This window comes from Rhinopithecus roxellana, chromosome 6 (assembly GCF_007565055.1).
Source record: "Rhinopithecus roxellana isolate Shanxi Qingling chromosome 6, ASM756505v1, whole genome shotgun sequence".
NCBI lineage: Eukaryota > Metazoa > Chordata > Mammalia > Primates > Cercopithecidae > Rhinopithecus > Rhinopithecus roxellana.
This window is the reverse complement of record NC_044554.1, coordinates 149,538,300-149,545,707: the sequence shown is the minus strand read 5'-3', so window position 1 is coordinate 149,545,707 and position 7,408 is coordinate 149,538,300. Positions and strand designations below refer to the sequence as shown.

At 38.2% G+C, this 7,408-nt stretch overlaps 1 pseudogene; it reads right to left on the bottom strand.

Annotated features, from left to right (window-relative positions):
• Positions 1 to 2,252: 2,252 nt before the first annotated feature.
• LOC104678656 lies at positions 2,253 to 2,895 on the bottom strand (annotated as a pseudogene).
• Positions 2,896 to 7,408: the final 4,513 nt, after the last annotated feature.

The window sequence follows — 7,408 nt, the reverse complement described above, 5'->3', positions numbered from 1 at the left end:
CTGGCCCAACACTTCCAATTCCATGTCAGTGGCCAGAACTTAGTCATATGACCACATGAATCTATGGGGAAAGTGGGCACATTGCTAGTCTGAATAAGTTTTGGGATTCTGTTACAAAGAGAAACAGGGAGAACAGATAATTGAGTCAGGCAGTTAGCAGGCTCTCCTATACATATATATGGTGGGAACAATAGCTTCTTATTAAATGCTGACATTAGGCTGGGCAAAGTGGCTCAAGCTTGTAATCCCAGAGCTTTGGGAGGCTGAGGTGGGAGGACTGCTTAGGGCCAGGAGTTCAAGACTAGCTTGGGCAACATAGTAAGACCCTGTCTCTACAAAAAAAAAAAAGAAGAAGAAAAAATTAGCTGGCATGATGACATGCACCTGTAGTTCTCAGTGACTCGAAAGGCTAAAGCCGGAAGACTGCTTGAATCCAAGAGTTCCAGGCTTCAGTGAGCTATGATGGCACCACTGCACTCCAGCCTAGGTGACACAGTGAGACCATGTCTCAAAAAAAAAATTGCTGATATGGTTTGGCTATGTCCTCACCCAAATCTCATCTTGAATTTTATCTCCTATAATCCCCACCTGTTGTGGGAGGGACCTGGTGGGAGGTAATTGAATTATACAGTGGATTTTTCCTGTGCTGTTCTTATGATTGTGAATAAGCCTCATGAGATCTGATGGTTTTATAAAGGGCAGTTCCTCTACACATGGTCTCTTGCCTGCTGCCATGTAAGATATGCCTTTGTTCCTCCTTCACCTTCCACCATGATTGTGAGGCCTCCCCAGCCATGTGGAACTGTGAATCCATTACAGCTCTTTTTCTTTATAAATTACCCAGTCTCAGGTTATGTCTTTATTCGTAGTGTGAGAATGGATTAATATGAAAGCTGAGACTAAAAAAGTCATATAAAACCTGGGAATATATATGTGTTTATGATTTGAAAATGCTTTTTTATCAAGGTAAGTTGTTTTCCAATTAAATACAAGACTTTTTGAAGAAAAAAATTCCTCCTCCAGAACATTAGTTCTCTAACCCATTAAAATAGTTACATCTCCATCAATTGTGAGATGTGATTAATGTGAGGTATGTTTTAACTATTAATTTCACCTAGGCTAAACTAGGTGAAATTGCTGTTTTTTTTGTAGTCAGATACAAATATTGACAATTTCATACAGCTCAACCTATGACAAAGTATCTATATTTGTGAATAATTTACTTAAAAAATACAAATTATCATAGATTTAAGTTACTGCCCTAATGAAATCATGATTACAGTTGAATTCCAGCAATCTTGCTCAAGTGAAAAAAGTGAATTGACAGCTGGAATTTAGGAATTGTACCTCTTTATCTTTAAGCACTTCAAAATTCTTTTTCTGTTTCTAGATAAAATACATATTGTAGTAGACTGAAAAATGGTCTCCCAAAAGATTTCCATGCCCCAGTCCCTAGTTTTATGCCTGTATATGCTAAATTACACAGCAAAAGAGACTTTGCAGATGGAATTAAGGTTATAGACCTTAAAATAGAGAAATTATTCAAGTGGGCCCAATGTAATCATAATCAAATGGACCTTTAAAAGTGGAATAGAAGACAAAAGGGTAGGTCAGAGACAGGTATGATGAGGAAATAACAGGAAAGGGGACATGACCCACCATTGCTAGCTCTGAAGGAAAGGAGACCATGAGCCAAGGAATGCAGGCAGCCTCTGGAAGCTAGAAATGGCCCTCCACTGACAGACAGCAAGGAAACAAGACTTTGATTCTTCAACTGTAAAGAACTGAATTCTGCCACAACTGAATAAGCAAGGAAATGGATTTATGGCCCCCTACCCTGCCCCCAGCCTCCATAAAGGAATGCAGTCCTGCCAGCATCTTGAATTTAGCTCAGTTAAGACCGGTGTCAGATTTCTGACCTACAAAACTATGATGATACGTTTTGTTGTTTTCAGCCACGGAGTTTGCGGTCATTTGTAACAGCTACAATAGAAAACTTATGTACTTACCTTAGTAAAACCTTGAATTTAAAGGACTCATCAGAGAACTGTCCCTAAAGTCATTTAAGCTGAGTTTAAAAAAATTCATGTCTGGTCCTGAGTGATTCTGGTAAAATAAGCTGTGATATGACTGGATATGTGTGTATAGCCAACAAAACACAATAAAATAGTGAACAACTGAAAGCTATACAGCTGATTATTTTTATATAAGAACACTAGAAAGCTCATAATGAGTTATGAGAAACATTTCATCTAGGAGTGATTTCTAAGGCAGCATCTTGAGTTTCTGTAAACACAAACTTCTGTCTCAGAAGGGATGTCATGAAGAGGACCAGAATCCTCTATGTCCACGTGCAGTGGCTTCTCCTGTTCACAACTCAGGTTTGAACTGTCTTTCATTGGAATCTTCCTTCCAGTTCCAAAGGTTTATCTGAAGCCAAAGCTATCATTTCTTCATCTTCATTTTTATGTAGAAAGCTACAAATCATGTTGGGTCTAGAGGAGAAATCCTTATCCTTGATTTGCAGCCATTCCACCCCACCTGTTTTCTCCTCCTTCCTTCTGTCGGAAGAGTTCTTGTCATGCTGACTTCTTCCCTGTATGGCACTTGTATTTTAGCACTGTGTACCCCTTGCCCTCTCTATCCACATGTTCAACATTTTCTTCAAATATAACACAGGTCCTAAGAGTGTCTTCAGACTCCCCAGCCAAGACATAGCTGTCCACTTGCAGAAAGGGCCTCTTGGTGTCAGTTCTCAAAATTTTGCATTTATTTTCACATTTCGAGAGAAAGTCTGAATCAATAATTCCTGACAATTCCATGAGAACCAACTGTTCTCCCTCCTCCTTCTTCCTCTTCTCCATCCTCTGGATTCTGTTCCTCTGCTACAGCCATGGTCCCACAGCTCTGGATTATAGGCTTCTTATTTCAGTTTTAGAAAATTTTCAACTATTATCTCTTCAAACATATTCTCCGCCCTTTTTTTTTTTTTTTTTTTTTTTTTTTTTTTTTTTTTTTTTTTTTTTTTTGCGACAGAGTCTCACTCCTTCACCCAGGCTGGAGTGTAGTGGCGCAATCATAGCTCACTGCAGCCTCAACCTCCTGGGCTCAGGCAATCTTCCCACCTCAGCCTCCCGAGTAGCTGGGACTACAGGCACAAGGCACCAAACCTGGCTAATTTTTTGTACTTTTTGTAGAGACAGGTTTTGCCATGTTGCCCAGGCTATACTTGATCTCCTGGGACCAAGCAATCTGCTAGCCTTGGTCTCCCAGAGTGCTAGGATTACAGGTGTGAGCCACCCAGCCTGGCCCTCTTTCATTTCTTTTTCTGGAATCCCAATTAGACATTTGTTACACCTTCTCAGTCTACCCCACCATGCTTCTTAATCTACTCTTTTTTATGTTTTGCCTTCTCTGGTGCATTCTAGAGAATTTTTTCTGATCTATGTGACAGTTCATTAATTCTGTCTTCTGTTGCATCTAAACATCTGTTAAATTCCTTCATTAATTTATACATTTTAACTTTTTCTTTTCTAAATGTTCTATCTAGTGTTATTTCAAATATGTTAGAACACTATACTTTTCCTTGAAGATATTTTTAAACTTGTATTTTTAAACTTTAAACATACTGAACACAGTTATTTTATAATCTTTGGCTGATAATTCAAAAATCTGAAGTCTTTGAAGGTGTTTCTTTGGTCTGTTTTTCTTTTTTCTGCTAGTTTCCACTCATAGGGTTTCGTTTCTTGATATTCTTAGATATTACTGTGTGTTCCTCATTCTACTTTAAAAATTACTTTTGGAAAATTTAAGGCCTAAGACAAAGGTGACTTACTCTAGAAGGGATTTTCAAGAGGTTAGGGGAGTTACCAGACATGAACACTGAGTTCGTGGCTTGAGATTTCTTGGGCAAAACAACTGATCTGTAGGAGCACTGCTAGCCTATAGTCACACCCTCCCAGGGATCAGTCCCATCATTTTTCCCTCCCCTACAACATCCAGATCTTTTTTGTGCCAAGGTAACTTAACTGTCCGTGCAGTCCTGTGGGTGGATATGGGTATGGTTTACTTCTGGTTTGCCCATACCCTGATTTAGAAGAATCTCCTATTAATCTATTTTTGGTTAACCTTGGATTTAATTGGTCCCTTTTGCTCCAGGGACTGTCAAAACTGGAGTTGTTTCTGCGCCCAGTTGTTCTCAGCAGGAGAATTCATCCAGATAACCTAGCCTGCCACTGACAGAAATGAGTGTGTTTTAATTACATTGTAAATGGTTTGCTTGGGGTTTGTCCCATTGACTATAATTTTCTTATTTATTTGTTTATTATGAGACTCCCTCCCTAGAAAGTGAGTTTCATTTTTAATGATCATTTACATGATGTTTCCTATGTATCAGGTACAGCTCCATGATAAACTGTAAACATAAAACATAATGTAAATATTATCTCATTTAATGTTCCTAAAAGCCTTCTGAAACAGACACTATTATAATAGATGAGGAAACCAAGACATTAAGAGCTTACTTTACGTTCCTAAGGCCACATGGCTAGGAAGCTTAAAGGACCAGCATTTGACTCCAGAAAGACTGGCTTCCGAGTCCTGGGACCTAACTAACCACTGTGCTGTGTGTTTCTCCATGAGTGCTAAGACATCTCACTAATGAATCTTTAGCACCTGGTGTGGCACCCAGCAATAATGGTTTTCAGTATTGTTGAATGAGTTACTATAGAATTCTTACAAACGAATGCTTCATTGATTATAACACTACTGACTTGTAAAAGGAAATGTAAAAAAAGGCAAAGAAATACAATTCCGATTTGTCGTTATTTGTAATAATAGCTTGATTTTCTTTAATTCTGAAATGTGAGTACAGCAGGTAGATGAAAGTATCTGATACAATTTTGTTTTTGTTGTTAACACATTGGAACAATATTGTAATACCTTTGAAGGAGATAAAGTTGGGTGATAGGATACAGATGGGGCAGAATAATGAAATATCAGAGAATGGCTACTGAGATTTTCTTAAATATTGCACTTAGGGAATAAATGAACGATTTGGAGGCCATGAAATCCTGGAATAAGGCTTCACAAAGTGTCCACATTCTCTTAGAAAATGAAGATAATTCAACTTTGTTATTTGTTAGAAAATCATTGATGTGAGTAGAAGTCATGTGTTACCCTCCAAGGCAGTGTCCCCTAGATGATCACCTGGTTCCAGGTCAAAGCTGAGGGAGCCTAACTCCTTTAGAAGCTGACCTGCTATCTGCTGTTGTTAATATCCCTTTTCAAAGCACTGATTTGGTTATGCTCCATTTGCCAGGTCTTATTTTCTCTCTTGTGGTTTGTCGATGTGTCAGCACATTACGTCACAGGTGCACAGGTAGAAGGTAGATATCTGATGGAAGGGTAACATGATGCAGGAAGTGAATCTTTTGGTTTCCTAACCTGTATCAAGGCCAATGTCAGATGGACATAGTTGGCAGGCCTTAAAATATGGCTGCTTTCCTAAGTCACAGGCTGTGAGGGGAGGCTCAGCCAAGTTTTGGGAGCTCATCTTTGCTCAGTGCTACCACATGTGAATCTCATACTGTGCACTCACACTTAGCATCAGGCTCATGCATTTGGTGTAATTGTGCTTACCTAGGGAGAGGAGCTGCTTTGGCTGCTCTGATAGACCTTTTATTATAATAGCACATTTTGAATGTTTACAATGGGCTTCCCACTTCTAATGGCCAGAGCTACCATAAGAAATAGGAACTACCAGTCCTACAGTTTTATCTGTGAAAGTGGAAGCAATTTGTTTATGGTTAAAGGACCAGAAGAGGTGGAGTTATGTTGGTTAGGTTTGTGTTACTCTGCCCCTGATATGGTGTTCTTCTCGTATGGATATTTAAATCTCATGCTGGCATTTAGTTAATCACCACATTAATAAACATTTGTTAGTATGAAGGCTATTACATCAAAAGAAATAGTAGCATTTAAAAAAATCTAGTAGATCATTGTCTTCTAAGTTTCTTATTGAAAATAATGCTAAGTCGTATGTGGCTGCTTAAGTATTAAGCCCTGTGGAATCATAGGGCACTCAAAACAAAGCTCAAATTAACTCTAGGAATTGTAATTACATACTTTTTTTTGGTGAAAAGACTTGATGGTTGGTTTGAATTACTAGCTGTGTGGCTTTGGGAAAATTACTTAATATCTTTAGGCTCTGGTTTCCTTATCTGTAAAGTGGGTATGATACCATCTACTTTTCTGAGTCGTTGCCAGAATTAAAGTACAAAATGCATTTATTAAAGTCCCTAGCACAGTACCTGACACATAATAGGCACCAGTAAATGCCCATTTCTCTTTGCCTAATGTCTTTCATTGGCTGTGTGGGAAAAGTATGTGAACAAATTCTATACATCAATCCATTATAAGTGCTTTTTGAAAGTAATGGTAGAAAGTCTTACAGAACACTGTCATTATTGTCGTTTGGGGCCAGTTCCTCCCCGACTCCCAATAACATAACGTTAAAAGTTACTGTAGAATATTTAATATACAACAACTTGCTATGAATCTGTTTTCAGCAACACAACAATTAAATCAAGTAGAAGTTTTCTGTATGTGATTCAAGAATGCTCTTGATCCTTTCAGCACTAAAATTGCATTACCCGTAGCTAAAGGAGGAAGTGTGCTCAGTTAAGCTTGAAAGCAATGGTACAAGAAAAGGATTAGCAAATTGCAAGACAAAATCCTTAGAAGTAAGGTCACCACCAGACTGTAGCTGGGGCACAAGCCAGGGAATATGTTTAATATGTGCCGCTCCATTAGTTCCTGGAATCTTAAAACATAACCTGCCTCACTGAATCACAGTAGAAGGGGGAAAGCAACAGGAGCATCATGTCTCGGCTTTTTCAGACAACATAGCACTGATTTATTTTCAAAAATTTTTTTTAATTAAAGTAACTTACGCACATAAGTTTAAAAGTCAAATGTTATTGAAGGGCTTGGAGCAAATTATGGGGGTTTCTCCTCATCCTTTCCCTCAGTCCTCTTCTGCCATTATTTCCAACAATCTTAGCTTTTTATTTCTGGCATTTACATATCTCTGTATTTCTAAATTACATGTGTGTCATGTTTTCTTTTGATTTATCAATATGAGCCATTCTGTAAACATTCTATAATGACATTTAAGAATTTAGTTTTCTCATACCATCACGACTTTTGCCTCCCTTCTCCCATAATCTTACTAGAGAATATTTTATTACAGCGTTTGCTTAATTGACTATTCCATGTTTATATTATTGTGCCCCCCATGCAAATATTGCTCAGGCTCAGCACCGTAGTGTGCAGATGTATGTTTACTTTCTGTCTTTTTCTGAAGTTCATGGTGTCTTTTTTTTTTTCCTTTCAGTTTGCTTATCTT